Here is a 16,739-nt window from a genome sequence, read left to right on the forward strand (position 1 = left end):
ATGGAGACAAACCAGCTGCGATGGAGAGAGAGAGGCACATGCCTGGGTGACAGCTACCAGGTGACGAGTGTCCCAGTCACTCTCCAAATCCCCTGACTGTCTCCACCAGGATACTGTTAAAAATACTCTACTGGAGGGGTAGATTTTTAATTTAATTTTATGCTCTCCTTTATGATACACTGAAAGGAATTTCAGAAATGAAGGAGATTATGGTTGAGTGGAAGTAGTACAGTCTTTGTCTGAAAGCATTTCCCATGCTGTTCTGCAGGAGGGAGGGAAAGGTATATTACACAAGTGCATGTTTTAGATGAATCTCTTACTCAGTCTTTGGTCATTTTCTCTTGCTAATAAATAAAAAGCACAGTTTTTTACTTACTTTCCCACATGGTCCTCATAATTTGTAAACTAGTTGTATTGCTTTCTCAAAAGGAAGGAAAAGTGTCAAAGCACTTTTTATGTTTAGTGAACTTTATAAAATTGGAAACATATATATGAGTAACATTACTCAGACTAAGAAGGTTATATTACTTGCATATATATAATTGCATACTTTATATAAAACAAAATCTACCTGGGCACACGTACAAAGAAACAAAGTCAACATGAAAGATTATGAAGCTAACAACATTGTCAAGATCTACTGTCTCGGAATCCACCCCAGTTTTCATATCATGTGAACTTTTTATGTAGATCTGTATTTGAAATCCTATATACTCCAGTAATCAAAATGCACCCAGTGAAATTTCAACTTTAAATAAGTATTCAAAATATTTCTTCTGTGTCAAGTGGGGCATAATGAAGCAAATCAGTAGAACCTGGATGTCTTTTTTCCCTGCAATTATATGCATTTTTTTTAGAATTACTTATGATGGAGAACACTATGTAGTATAATTGAATAAAAGAAATGATGTTTCTGTCAGTGTGCAAATTAAAATTACAGAGTGGATAGCTGCTCTAAAAACAATATGGATTGGAAACTTTGCTTCTAAAATTAAATACAAGACAGTGCAACACATCTCTATTTCATAAATGTCTGAACATATCATGGCGATAAGAGATTCCATAGATGGATCTACTCCCTAGTATGAACAGCTAAAGGTACTAGATAATTCCCATGATAGGAGAACAGACTTTTGGTATTACTGTGGGGACAATTTTGGATAATTGCTTCCAAGAAATGCTTCTGCCATAACCATTGCCTTTGCCTTACAGAATGTAATTTATCATATTCTACACACCTTAGCTTTCTCTAATCAAAGGGTATAGCAATGGGCTACTATTAGCAAAAGTCACTGCATTACAATGTTCTCCACTAGTCTAAAGCATCGGGCCTGATAAAATAGTGTACTAAAATTTTTGGTGAATCAATTGCTATGCCAACTCTAGTTGGTAATTTTTTTCCAGTGTCTGCAGAGAGAAACAATTAGTATCCAACATATAGCACTGTTTCTCCTACAGCCAGGATATGCTAATCCAGTATCAAGAAATGGAAATAAGGATGTCTCTCTAACACTGCTTGTACGTTTAGGCTTTATTGGACCAGAGCTCCTTTTCCAAAAGGAAGAATGTTTCCACCAGAAGACACAATGATAATTCTTTTGAAATAAATTTAAGATTGTCACCTGGGCACTTTGGACTTTTTGTGTTTGTGAATCAACAAACAAAGGGAATTACTGTGCTAGAGGGAGCATTGATCTTGACTGCAGGGGGAAACTAAGGTTCTGATCTATAAAAAGAAATGTGGAATGGTGTGTTTACAATGCAGGGAATCCTGGTGTCCCTTAGTATTGCCAAGCTCTGTGTTTATAGGCTATGGAAAACTATACAATTCAAGTAGAACTAGGTATGGCCCAGACTCATTAGTAAGAAAGGTTTGCATCACCTCACAAAAGTAAAAAGGACATAGTCAATGAGTAGAATGAGTAGAGGTGCTTGCTGGAGTCAAATAAATCAAGAACATATGAGTGAAAGAAGGGATACAAGTATATAGAGAGAGACCATATGACCAGTTACAGAAATAGACTGTGACACAAGCATTTTCTGCTTATTTTGTTATGAATATGTATGCCTAGGTACCATGTAATAGAGAAGAAACTAACTACATAAAAATAATATTCACACTATTTAAGTTAAAGGATATCAAAAAACTGAGTTCGACATTATTGAAATACTTTATTCTTACAAAAATGTGTGTGGTGAGCTCTAAACAAGAGAGTCATATTATGTCATGCAGAAAGATAATTCTATTACTGTCTTTATTTGGATATTACATATTATTTATGCAGGAAGTATATATGCTAACTGATTAAATAAAAAGATGGACGATTGCTAATTTTCTATATCAACTTGGTTGGGCCATAAAATACTAGATACTTTCCCTGATACTAATTTGTTATCTTTTTTTTTTTAATTTTTTTTTTTATTAACTTGAGTATTTCTTATATACATTTCGAGTGTTATTCCCTTTCCCGGTTTCCGGGCAAACATCCCCCTCCCCCCTCCCCTTCCTTATGGGTGTTCCCTTGCCAACCCTCCCCCCATTGCCGCCCTCTCCCCATAGACTAGTTCACTGGGGGTTCAGTCTTAGCAGGACCCAGGGCTTCCCCTTCCACTGGTGCTCTTACTAGGATATTCATTGCTACCTATGGGGTCAGAGTCCAGGGTCAGTCCATGTATAGTCTTTAGGTAGTGGCTTAGTCCCTGGAAGCTCTGGTTGCTTGGCATTGTTGTACTTTTGGGGTCTCGAGCCCCTTCAAGCTCTTCCAGTTCTTTCTCTGATTCCTTCAATAGGGGACCTATTCTCAGTTCAGTGGTTTGCTGCTGGCATTCGCCTCTATATTTGCTGTATTCTGGCTGTGTCTCTCAGGAGCGATCTACATCTGGCTCCTGTCAGTCTGCACTTCTTTGCTTCATCCATCTTGTCTAATTGGGTGGCTGTATATGTATGGGCCACATGTGGGGCAGGCTCTGAATGGGTGTTCCTTCAGTCTCTGTTTTAATCTTTGCCTCTCCCTTCCCTGCCAAGGGTATTCTTTTTCCTCATTTAAAGAAGGAGTGAACCATTCACATTTTGATCATCCGTCTTGAGTTTCGTTTGTTCTAGGGATCTAGGGTAATTCAAGCATTTGGGCTAATAGCCACTTATCAATGAGTGCATACCATGTATGTCTTTCTGTGATTGGGTTAGCTCACTCAGGATGATATTTTCCAGTTCCAACCATTTGCCTACGAATTTCATAAACTCGTTGTTTTTGATAGCTGAGTAATATTCCATTGTGTAGATGTACCACATTTTCTGTATCCATTCCTCTGTTGAAGGGCATCTGGGTTCTTTCCATTTTCTGGCTATTATAAATAAGGCTGCGAAGAACATAGTGGAGCACGTGTCTCTTTTATATGTTGAGGCATCTTTTGGGTATATGCCCAAGAGAGGTATAGCTGGATCCTCAGGCAGTTCAATGTCCAATTTTCTGAGGAACCTCCAGACTGATTTCCAGAATGGTTTTACCAGTCTGCAATCCCACCAACAATGGAGGAGTGTTCCTCTTTCTCCACATCCTCGCCAGCATCTGCTTTCACCTGAGTTTTTGATCTTAGCCAATCGCACTGGTGTGAGGTGAAATTTCAGGGTTGTTTTGATTTGCATTTCCCTTATGACTAAAGATGTTGAACATTTCTTTAGGTGTTTCTCAGCCATTCGGCATTCCTCAGCTGTGAATTCTTTGTTTAGCTCTGAACCCCATTTTTTAATAGGGTTATTTGTTTCCCTGCGGTCTAACTTCTTGAGTTCTTTGTATATTTTGGATATAAGGCCTCTATCTGTTGTATGATTGGTAAAGATCTTTTCCCAATCTGTTGGTTGCCGTTTTGTCCTAACCACAGTGTCCTTTGCCTTACAGAAGCTTTGCAGTTTTATGAGATCCCATTTGTCGATTCTTGATCTTAGAGCGTAAGCCATTGGTGTTTTGTTCAGGAAATTTTTTCCAGTGCCCATGTGTTCCAGATGCTTCCCTAGTTTTTCTTCTATTAGTTTGAGTGTGTCTGCTTTGATGTGGAGGTCCTTGATCCACTTGGACTTAAGCTTTGTACAGGGTGATGAGCATGGATCGATCTGCATTCTTCTACATATTGACCTCCAGTTGAACCAGCACCATTTGCTGAAAATGCTATCTTTTTTCCATTTGATGGTTTTGGCTCTTTTGTCAAAAATCAAGTGACCATAGGTGTGTGGGTTCATTTCTGGGTCTTCAATTCTATTCCATTGGTCTATCTGTCTGTCTCTGTACCAATACCATGCAGTTTTTATCACTATTGCTCTGTAATACTGCTTGAGTTCAGGGATAGTGATTCCCCCTGAAGTCCTTTTATTGTTGAGGATAGCTTTAGCTATCCTGGGTTTTTTGTTATTCCAGATGAATTTGCAAATTGTTCTGTCTAACTCTTTGAAGAATTGGATTGGTATTTTGATGGGGATTGCATTGAATCTGTAGATTGCTTTTGGTAAAATGGCCATTTTTACTATATTAATCCTGCCAATCCATGAGCATGGGAGATCTTTCCATCTTCTGAGGTCTTCTTCAATTTCTTTCCTCAGTGTCTTGAAGTTCTTATTGTACAGATCTTTTACTTGCTTGGTTAAAGTCACACCGAGGTACTTTATATTGTTTGGGTCTATTATGAAGGGTGTCGTTTCCCTAATTTTTTTCTCGGCTTGTTTCTCTTTTGTATAGAGGAAGGCAACTGATTTATTTGAGTTAATTTTATACCCAGCCACTTTGCTGAAGTTGTTTATCAGCTTTAGTAGTTCTCTGGTGGAACTTTTGGGATCACTTAAATATACTATCATGTCATCTGCAAATAGTGATATTTTGACCTCTTCTTTTCCGATCTGTATCCCTTTGATCTCCTTTTGTTGTCTGATTGCTCTGGCTAGAACTTCAAGAACTATATTGAATAAGTAGGGAGAGAGTGGGCAGCCTTGTCTAGTCCCTGATTTTAGTGGGATTGCTTCAAGTTTCTCTCCATTTAGTTTAATGTTAGCAACTGGTTTGCTGTATATGGCTTTTACTATGTTTAGGTATGGGCCTTGAATTCCTATTCTTTCCAGGACTTTTATCATGAAGGGGTGTTGAATTTTGTCAAATGCTTTCTCAGCATCTAATGAAATGATCATGTGGTTCTGTTCTTTCAGTTTGTTTATATAATGGATCACGTTGATGGTTTTCCGTATATTAAACCATCCCTGCATGCCTGGGATGAAGCCTACTTGATCATGGTGGATGATTGTTTTGATGTGCTCTTGAATTCGGTTTGCCAGAATTTTATTGAGTATTTTTGCGTCGATATTCATAAGGGAAATTGGTCTGAAGTTCTCTTTCTTTGTTGTGTCTTTGTGTGGTTTAGGTATAAGAGTAATTGTGGCTTCGTAGAAGGAATTCGGTAGGGCTCCATCTGTTTCAATTTTGTGGAATAGTTTGGATAATATTGGTATGAGGTCTTCTATGAAGGTTTGATAGAATTCTGCACTAAACCCGTCTGGACCTGGGCTCTTTTTGGTTGGGAGACCTTTAATGACTGCTTCTATTTCCTTAGGAGTTATGGGGTTGTTTAACTGGTTTATCTGTTCCTGATTTAACTTCGATACCTGGTATCTGTCTAGGAAATTGTCCATTTCCTGAAGATTTTCAAATTTTGTTGAATATAGGTTTTTATAGTAAGATCTGATGATTTTTTGAATTTCCTCCGAATCTGTAGTTATGTCTCCCTTTTCATTTCTGATTTTGTTAATTTGGACACACTCTCTGTGTCCTCTCGTTAGTCTGGCTAAGGGTTTATCTATCTTGTTGATTTTCTCAAAGAACCAACTTTTGGTTCTGTTGATTCTTTCTATGGCCCTTTTTGTTTCTACCTGGTTGATTTCAGCTCTGAGTTTGATTATTTCCTGCCTTCTACTCCTCCTGGGTGTATTTGCTTCTTTTTGTTCTAGAGCTTTTAGGTGTGCTGTCAAGCTGCTGACATATGCTCTTTCCTGTTTCTTTCTGCAGGCACTCAGCGCTATGAGTTTTCCTCTTAGCACAGCTTTCATTGTGTCCCATAAGTTTGGGTATGTTGTACCTTCATTTTCATTAAATTCTAAAAAGTTTTTAATTTCTTTCTTTATTTCTTCCTTGACCAGGTTATCATTGAGTAGAGCATTGCTCAATTTCCACGTATATGTGGGCATTCTTCCCTTATTGTTATTGAAGACCAGTTTTAGGCCGTGGTGGTCCGATAGCACGCATGGGATTATTTCTATCTTTCTGTACCTGTTGAGGCCCGTTTTTTGACCAATTATATGGTCAATTTTGGAGAAAGTACCATGAGGAGCTGAGAAGAAGGCATATCCTTTTGCTTTAGGATAGAATGTTCTATAAATATCCGTTAAGTCCATTTGGCTCATGACTTCTCTTAGTCTGTCTACATCACTGTTTAATTTCTGTTTCCATGATCTGTCCATTGATGAGAGTGGGGTGTTGAAATCTCCCACTATTATTGTGTGAGGTGCAATGTGTGTTTTGAGCTTTAGTAAGGTTTCTTTTACGTATGTAGGTGCCCTTGTATTTGGGGCATAGATATTTAGGATTGAGAGTTCATCTTGGTTGATTTTTCCTTTGATGAATATGAAGTGTCCTTCCTTATCTTTTTTGATGACTTTTAGTTGGAAATTGATTTTATTTGATATTAGAATGGCTACTCCAGCTTGCTTCTTCTGACCATTTGCTTGGAAAGTTGTTTTCCAGCCTTTCACTCTGAGGTAGTGTCTGTCTTTGTCTCTGAGGTGTGTTTCCTGTAGGCAGCAGAAAGCAGGGTCCTCGTTGCGTATCCAGTTTGTTAATCTATGTCTTTTTATTGGGGAGTTGAGGCCATTGATATTGAGAGATATTAAGGAATAGTGATTATTGCTTCCCGTTATATTCATATTTGGATGTGAGGTTATGTTTGTGTGCTTTCATTCTCTTTGTTTTGTTGCCAAGACGATTAGTTTCTTGCTTCTTCTAGGGTATAGCTTGCCTCCTTATGTTGGGCTTTACCATTTATTATCCTTTGTAGCGCTGGATTTGTAGAAAGATATTGTGTAAATTTGGTTTTGTCATGGAATATCTTGGTTTCTCCATCAATGTTAATTGAGAGTTTTGCTGGATACAGTAACCTGGGCTGGCATTTGTGTTCTCTTAGGGTCTGTATAACATCAGTCCAGGATCTTCTGGCCTTCATAGTTTCTGGCGAGAAGTCTGGTGTGATTCTGATAGGTCTCCCTTTATATGTTACTTGACCTTTTTCCCTTACTGCTTTTAATATTCTTTCTTTATTTTGTGCGTTTGGTGTTTTGACAATTATGTGACAGGAGGTGTTTCTTTTCTGGTCCAATCTATTTGGAGTTCTGTAGGCTTCTTGTATGTCTATGGGTATCTCTTTTTTTAGGTTAGGGAAGTTTTCTTCTATGATTTTGTTGAAGATATTTACTGGTCCTTTGAGCTGGGAGTCTTCACTCTCTTCTATACCTATTATCCTTAGGTTTGATCTTCTCATTGAGTCCTGGATTTCCTGTATGTTTTGGACCAGTAGCTTTTTCCGCTTTACATTATCTTTGACAGTTGAGTCAATGATTTCTATGGAATCTTCTGCTCCTGAGATTCTCTCTTCCATCTCTTGTATTCTGTTGGTGAAGCTTGTATCTACAGCTCCTTGTCTCTTCTTTTGGTTTTCTATATCCAGGGTTGTTTCCATGTGTTCTTTCTTGATTGCTTCTATTTCCATTTTTAATTCCTTCAACTGTTTGATTGTGTTTTCCTGGAATTCTTTCAGGGATTTTTGCGATTCCTCTCTGTAGGCTTTTACTTGTTTATTAATGTTTTCCTGTGCTTCCCTAAGTGTGTTCATGTCTTTCTTGAAGTCCTCCAGCATCATGATCAAGTATGATTTTGAAACTAGATCTTGCTTTTCTGGTGTGTTTGGATATTCCATGTTTGTTTTGGTGGGAGAATTGGGCTCCGATGATGGCATGTAGTCTTGGTTTCTGTTGCTTGGGTTCCTGCGCTTGCTTCTCGCCATCAGATTATCTCTAGTGTTACTTTGTTCTGCTATTTCTGACAGTGGCTAGACTGTCCTATAAGCCTGTGTGTCCGGAGTGCTGTAGACCTGTTTTCCTCTCTTTCAGTCAGTTATGGGGACAGAGTGTTCTGCTTTCGGGTGTGTAGTTTTTCCTCTCTACAGGTCTTCAGCTGTTCCTGTGGGCCTGTGTCTTGAGTTCACCAGGCAGCTTTCTTGCAGCAGAAAATTTGGTCTTACCTGTGGTCCCGAGGCTCAGGATTGCTCGTGGGGTGCTGCCCAGGGCCTCTCTGCAGCGGCAGCAACCAGGAAGACCTGTGCCGCCCCTTCCGGGAGCTTCAGTGCACCAGGGTTCCAGATGGTCTTTGGCTTTTTCCTCTGGCGTCCGAGATGTGTGTGCAGGGAGCAGTCTCTTCTGGTTTCCCAGGCTTGTCTGCCTCTCTGAAGGTTTAGCTCTCCCTCCCACGGGATTTGGGTGCAGAGAACTGTTTATTCGGTCTGTTTCTTTCAGGTTCCGGCGGTGTCTCTGGCAGGGGTCCTGCCGCTCCTGGGCCCTCCCCCACGGGAGCCCAGAGGCCTTATACAGTTTCCTCTTGGGCCAGGGATGTGGGCAGGGGTGAGCAGTGTTGGTGGTCTCTTCTGCTCTGCAGCCTCAGGAGTGCCCACCTGACCAGGCGGTTGGGTCTCTCTCTCACCGGGTCTGGGAGCAGAGAGCTGCTGCGGGCCGGGATCCGCGGGTGTGGGACTTCCGGTAAACACAGAACGTGCCCGGTCCTAGAGAAATTCTGCTTCCGTGTGTCCCAAGCTCACCAGGCAGCTTTCTTGCAGCAGAAAATTTGGTCTTACCTGTGGTCCCGAGGCTCAGGTTTGCTCGTGGGGTGCTGCCCAGGGGCTCTCTGCAGCGGCAGCAACCAGGAAGACCTGTGCCGCCCCTTCCGGGAGCTTCAGTGCACCAGGGTTCCAGATGGTCTTTGGCTTTTTCCTCTGGCATCCGAGATGTGTGTGCAGGGAGCAGTCTCTTCTGGTTTCCCAGGCTTGTCTGCCTCTCTGAAGGTTTAGCTCTCCCTCCCACGGGATTTGGGTGCAGAGAACTGTTTATCCGGTCTGTTTCCTTCAGGTTCTGGTGGTGTCTCAGGCAGGTGTCCTGCCGCTCCTGGGCCCTCCCCCACGGGAGCCCAGAGGCCTTATACAGTTTCCTCTTGGGCCAGGGATGTGGGCAGGGGTGAGCAGAGTTGGTGGTCTCTTCTGCTCTGCAGCCTCAGGAGTGCCCACCTGACCAGGCGGTTGGGTCTCTCTCTCACCGGGTCTGGGAGCAGAGAGCTGCTGCGGGCCGGGATCCGCGGGTGTGGGACTTCCGGTAAACACAGAACGTGCCCGGTCCTAGAGAAATTCTGCTTCCATGTGTCCCAAGCTCACCAGGCAGCTTTCTTGCAGCAGAAAATTTGGTCTTACCTGTGGTCCCGAGGCTCAGGTTCGCTCGTGGGGTGCTGCCCAGGGGCTCTCTGCAGCGGCAGCAACCAGGAAGACCTGTGCCGCCCCTTCCGGGAGCTTCAGTGCACCAGGGTTCCAGATGGTCTTTGGCTTTTTCCTCTGGCGTCCGAGATGTGTGTGCAGGGAGCAGTCTCTTCTGGTTTCCCAGGCTTGTCTGCCTCTCTGAAGGTTTAGCTCTCCCTCCCACGGGATTTGGGTGCAGAGAACTGTTTATCCGGTCTGTTTCTTTCAGGTTCCGGCGGTGTCTCTGGCAGGGGTCCTGCTGCTCCTGGGCCCTCCCCCACGGGAGCCCAGAGGCCTTATACAGTTTCCTCTTGGGCCAGGGATGTGGGCAGGGGTGAGCAGTTTTGGTGGTCTCTTCCGCTCTGCAGCCTCAGGAGTGCCCACCTGACCAGGCAGTTGGGTCTCTCTCTCACCGGGTCTGGGAGCAGAGAGCTGCTGCGGGCCGGGATCCGCGGGTGTGGGCTAATTTGTTATCTTTTTATGCAGTGTTTTTCTTTATTTTCTGGTGCTGGTGAAAGTCTACAGACTGAAGCATTTAATTTGCACACTAAGTCTTTAAATATTTTATATTATCATCTGAGTTTGTAAAGGATCAACAAAAGATATTAATCTTCATAAACTAATAGACGTCCTCAAACCAATCTAAGACCTGAATAGAAAAAAATTATTAAATGTCATGAGTTGTAAAGATAGAAAGAAAGAAAGAAAGAAAGAAAGAAAGAAAGAAAGAAAGAAAAAAGAAAGAAAGAAAGAAAGAAGAAAGGAAGAAAGAAAGGAGGAGGAAGTGAAGGAGAAGACGAAGGAGAAGGCGAAGATGAAGATGAAGACGAAGGAGAAGGAGAAGATAAAGACGAAGGAGGAGAAGACCAAGGAGAAGACAAAAACAAAGACAAAGACGGAGACGACGACGAAAACAAAGGAGGAGGAGGAGGAGGAGGAGGAGGAGGAGGAGGAGGAGGAGGAGGAGGAGGAGGAGGAGGAGGAGGAGGAGGAGGAGGATAAGAAGAAATTTCTAGGCAAAGGCCTTCAGTTTATATTTACAACATGGACTTGGACTTTTCCCTGGCTCTTCAGAAGATGGGCTAAGAACATTGACTTAGGAATCCCTAAGTTGTCAGCTTACCTACAGAGTGTAGATATGCCAACCTTCATATTCACAAGAGTCAGGTGAGCAGGTGAGCTTCTCACTAATAATAAGGGTTGTGTTTCTCTGGAAAATGTTGACTAGCTCAATATATTGCTTTTTTATAACTAATTGAGAGTCTTCTTGGTTCTTTTCTAAACTTTCATGTTTTCTTACTCCATTTTTCTTGATTCCTTTTCTCTCTTCCTTCTTGTTATTTCCTAAATTTACAGCATTCATTAAAGAACACTTTACTTGACAAATTAATTTTCTTGTCAACTTCAATGTACTTCAATATGAAGCACTATCTCAAATGACTCAGTACATGTCTCCAAGCTGGCCTTTCTCTGAAATTTTTGATCCTCATTTCCAAGTCAGCAATGAAATTCTTCTGGATCGTAACCAGGTACTTCAGCATGATGATACATTGTTCAAGATTTTATTTTTCTTAAATCTAAACTACGCCCTATTTTCTGTATTGACATTTGATGAAAAATTTTTTCCTATTGGTTACTTCTTTTCAAAGTCTGTTTTATTCTTCTTTTTTCTATGGATTTAGATTCTGTATGCTGGTAAATTTTCATTTCTGTCATGATTTTTGCTCATTTTCATACCTAGACTCAAGTCCTGGTTCTGTGAACTGCTGAGTTTTTTCAAGAAACTCCTTTCCTGTTTAGCTTGTTCTAGTCTTTCCAGTCAAGCATTTCCCTATGATGCTAAAATTAAAAAAAATACAAAAAACTGTTCAAGTGTACTTGAAGAAAGGGTTTGAAGAAAACATCCCATTGTTCAGATTAGGGACTAAATCACCAACCAAAGAGTATACATGGAGGGACCCATGTCTCCCACTGCATATGTAGCAGAGGATGGCCTTATCTGGCATCAATGGGAGGGGAGGACCTTGGTTCTGTGGAGGCTCAATACCTCAGTATAGGGGAATGCCAGGGTAGGGAGGTGAGATTGAGTGGGTGAGTGGGGAGCTCCCTCATGGATCAGGCGGAGGGGGATAGGATGAGTGGTTTGTGGAGGGGAAACCAGGAAGTATGACATTTGAAATTTAAATAACCAATAACAAATTTAAATAATAAATTAAAAATAAATAAATTAAAAAACAAACAACAACAACAACAAAAAAAAACAAGCCCAGCTTCATATGCATGATTTTTATCTGGACAATTTGCCCACCCAACTCAATCTACATTTTGAGGCAGAAGTTTTCTTGATGATGTCTACAAATGGTAAGAATACAAGGTAAGATATAAGTTCAAGTGTCCAGGGTAGATAAATCTAGACAAATCCTAGATAAATTCTCGACAATATTATGAGGTCAACAAGAAGATAGGAATTCCTGGAGGTTTCAGGAGACATAGCCAATCAGATGACCAGTAAAAGGCTACCATAACCCATTATTTCTCTTCAAGTTTCCCTGGTATCTTTTGATTTCACTTGGACAGTCCTCTCTGACACTGGATGAAATAGATATGTGAGAATGATCTTTAATACAATGTAATTGATTGTGACTTTTCACAGTAAATATTTGAAAATATTTTCATAGTCTTCCATTAAATTTGGTTGTTTGATTTCATAGTTGTGTTGCCTGAGGAAGATAATGTTCCTTCTTATAGTATAGTTCCATTTAAACTCTTTTTGTATGTGTATATGTAAATATTTTAAATACTTCTACAGTAGTAGGCTTCCCCATTGCATTTTAAAATGTCTTTAAAGTTAGTTATCATTTCCTGTACTCCATCCTTGGTTCTAGCCTCCCATAACCCACCTCACTAATCTACCACATTTGATTGTTCTAAGCAGATGAATATCTGCGCTGGCTTGACCTCATGGCACAGTCCTTAAAGTTCTTTTTCTGTAAACATGTGGACTTAAATTTGTCTTCTAACATCAGTATAAGAGCCATATGGAATCCACGCACTTTTAATCCTAGCACTGGAGTCATGAAGACAGGACTGATGCTTGTGATTTCCAACTAGCCAGACTAGTCTAATTGGTAAGCTCTAGAAGTGAAATACTCTGTCTCAATGGAGATATATAGTGTTCCTAAGAATGAGAGCTAAGGTTAGTTTCCAGCCACTGCATGACACTCATCCATACATAAACACATATGAATGCACATCACACACACACACACACACACACACACACACACACACACACACAGAGAGAGAGAGAGAGAGAGAGAGAGAGAGAGAGAGAGAGAGAGAGAGAGATTAACATCATTATGATAATGAAATAGAAATATTTAGTTTGATGTAGGCTACTGCTTTTACTATGTTTAGGTATGGGCCTTGAATTCCTGAACTTTCCAAAACTTTTATATGAAAGGGTGTTGAAGCTTGTTAAATGATTTCTCGGCATCTAATGAGATGATCATGTGTTTTTTTTTTTTTCCTTTGAGTTTGTCTACATAGTGGATTATGTTGATGGATTTCCATATATTGAACCATTCCTGCATCTCTGGGGTGAGGCCTGTTTTGTCATGATGGATGATTATTTTGAAGTATTCTTGGACTCTTTGGGGGAGAATTTATTTATTATTTTTGCATAGATATTCATAAGAGAAATTGGTCTGAAGGTCTCATTCTTTGTTGGGTCTTTGTGTGGTTTCGGTATAAGCATAATGTGCCTTCATAGAAAAAATTGGAACAGTGCTCCTTCTGTTTCTATTTTGTGAAATAGTTTGGATAATATAGTATCAGGTCTTCTATGAAAGTCTGATAGAATTCTGCACTAAACCCATCTGGTCCTGGTCTCCTTTTGGTTGGAAGCCTTTTAGTAACTGCTTCTATTTCTTTAGGCGTTATGGGGTTGTTTAAATGGTTAATCTGTTCCTGATTTAACTTTGGTACCTAGTATCTGTCTAGAAAATTGTCCATTTCATCCAGATTTTCCAGTTCTGTTGTAGAATGTGATGATTTTTTTTAATTTCCTCAGATTCTCTTGTTATCTCTCTCTTTTAATTTCTGATTTTGTTAATTTGGACACACTCTCTGTGTCCTCTGGTTACTCTGGCTAAGGGTTTATCTATCATGTTTCTGAAAGAGCCATCTCCTAGTTTTGTTGATTCTTTGTATAGTTTTTTGTGTTTCTGTTTGGTTGATTTCAGCCCTGAGTTTGATTATTTCTTGACATCTACTCCTCTTGGGTTGTATTTGCTTCTTTTTGTTCTAGAGCATTTATGTGTGCTGTCAACCTGCTAATGTATGCTCTCTCCAGTTTCTTTTGGAGGCATTCAGACTATGAGTTTTCCTCCTAGAGCAGCTTTCATTTTGTCCTATAAGTTTGGGTATGTTGTGCCTTCATTTTCAGTAAATTCTAAAAAGTCTTTAATTTCTTTATTTCTTCCTTGACTGAGTCATCATTGAGTAGAGCGTTGTTCAACTTCCATGTGTATGTGGGCTTTCCGTTGTTTTTGTTCTTATTGAAGACCAGCCTTAGTTGCTGGTGATCTGATAGGATGCATGGGATTATGTCAATCTTCTATCTGTTGAGACCTGTGTTCTGACCAATGATATTGTCAGTTTTGGAGAAGGTACCATGAGGTACTGGAAGAAATTATCTTTTGTTTTTGGATGAAACACTGTAAAAATATCTGTTAAATTTATTTGGTTCATAACTTCTGTTAGTTTCTCTATGTCTCTGTTTAGTTTCTGTTTCCATGATCTGTCCATTGATGAGAGTGGGGTGTTGAAGTCTCCCACTATTATTGTGTGAGGTGCAATGTGTGCTTTGAGCTTTAGTAAGATTTCTTTTACGTATGCAGTTGACCTTGCATTTGGAGCATAGATATTTAGGATTGAGAGTTCATCTTGGTAGATTTTTGCTTTGATGAATATGAAGTGTCCTTCCTTATCCTTTTTGATAACTTTTGGTTGAAAGTCGACTTTATTAAATATTACAATGGCTTCTCCAGCTTTTTTCTTGGGACCATTTGCTTGGAAAATTGTATCTAGCCATTTACTCTGAGGTAGTATCTGTCTTTGTCTCTGAAGTGTGTTTCCTGTATGCAGAAAAATGCTGGGTTCTCCTTACATTTCCAGTCTGTTAGTCTATGTTTTTTTTTTTTATTGGAGAATTGAGTCCATTGATGTTAAGATATATTAAGGAATAGTTATTTTTTGTTTCCTGTTATTTTTGTTGCTAGAGGTGGAATTATGTTTGTGTGGCTCTCTTCTTTTTCCATTGCAAGAGGATTACTTTCTCGCTTTTTCTAGGGTGTTTGTTTCTCTCTTTATGTTGGCATTTTCCATCTATTATCCTTTGTAGGTCTGGATTTGTGGAAAGATATTGTGTAAATTTGGTTTTGTCATGGAATATCTTAGTTTCTACTGTTAATTGAGAGTATTGCTGGATATAGCAGCCTGGGCTGGCATTTGTGTTCTCTTAGGGTCTGTATGACATCTGTCCAGGATCTTCTGACTTTCAGTCTCTGGTGAGAAGTCTGGTGTGATTCTGATAGGTCTGCCTTTATATGTTACTTGACCTTTTTCCCTTACTGCTTTTAATATTCTTTCTTTGTTTTGTGTATTTGGTATTTTGAGTATTATTTGGTGGGAGGAATTTCTTTTCTGGTCCAATCTATTTGGAGTTCTGTAGGCTTCTTGTATGTTTATGGGCATCTCTTTCTTTAAGTTAGGGAAGTTTTCTTTTATAATTTTGTTGAAGATGTTTACTGGCCCTTTAAGTTGGGAGTCTTCACTCTCTTCCATACCTATTATCCTTAGGTTTGACCTTTTCATTGTGTCCTTGTTGTGGTTTGCCCTGGAGTTATCTATATTTTGATGCTAATTCCACTGCCCCAAGGATAGCAGCCTAGTCTCTACTCAGAACTCAGGTGACTTCACCAGAACCACCTCCCTATTGAATTTGTAAAGTACAGGTGAAGGGCAGGTACAGGATAGAAAGAGGCCTGTCATTGGAGGAGAAGGAAGGATGGGCGGGAGAGAAGTTTGAAGGAAGAGGACGAGACTAGAGGAGAGAGGAAGAGACAGGACAGAGGAGAGGGTGAGAAGCCATGACAGGTGATGTTAAGATTCTGCTCTGTGTATTTATTAATGTTCTTAGGGATGGATGGTACCGGGCTTTCCATGTTTAAGTGGGCAATTATACCTTATCAATTGGGTCAAAGATTATTGTGTTGTGTGTTCTTTTATGTGAGGATTTGAATGTAGGAAAGTGTGCGGCTGGGATGTGTTTCCACTAAGATATCTAGCAGATATCTTGGGGCACTGCGGTGTGGACCTAGAGGGGAAAAAGACAACCATACTTTCTTTATTTTTATATTTTTACAACAACATGTCCTGGATTTCCTGGATGTTTTGGTTTGGAGATTTTTGCATTTTACATTATTTTTGATGGTTGTGCCTATGTTTTCTATGGTATCTTCTGCCCCTGAGATTATCTCTTTTATCTTTTGTATTCTGTTGGTGATGCTTGCATCTATGACTCCTGATCTCCTTCCAAGGTTTTCTACCTCAGGGGTTGTCTCCCTTTGAGATTTCTTTATTGTTTCTATTTCCACTTTTAAATCCTAAGATTTTTTTTGTTCAGTTTCTTCACCTGTTTGGTTGTGTTTTCCTGTAATTCTTTAAGGGATTTTTGTGTTTTCCTCTTTAAGGGCTTCTCCTTGTTTACCTGTGTTGTCCTGTATTTCTTTGAGGGTGTTATATCCTTCTTAACTTCCTCTATCATCATCATGAGATGTGATTTTAAATCCAAATCTTGCTTTTCCAATGTGTTTGAATATCCAGTATTTGCTTTGGTGGGAGAACCAGGTTCTGATGATGCCAAGTAGTCTTGGTTTCTGTTGCTTAGTTTCCTGGGCTTGCATCCCACCATCAGATTGTCTTTGGTGTTAACTTGTCTTGCTGTCTCTGACAGTGGCTTGACCCTCCTGTAAGCCTGCGTGTCAGCACTCCTATAGACCTGTATTCTTTCAGCTGGTCCTGGGAACAAATAGCTGCTCCTGGTTTTATTTGTTCTAAGGCTTCCAAGCAGGTCGCTTGGAGCAGAAGAGTTG

The sequence above is a fragment of the Rattus norvegicus genome, chromosome 2 (genome assembly GCF_036323735.1).
Source record: "Rattus norvegicus strain BN/NHsdMcwi chromosome 2, GRCr8, whole genome shotgun sequence".
NCBI lineage: Eukaryota > Metazoa > Chordata > Mammalia > Rodentia > Muridae > Rattus > Rattus norvegicus.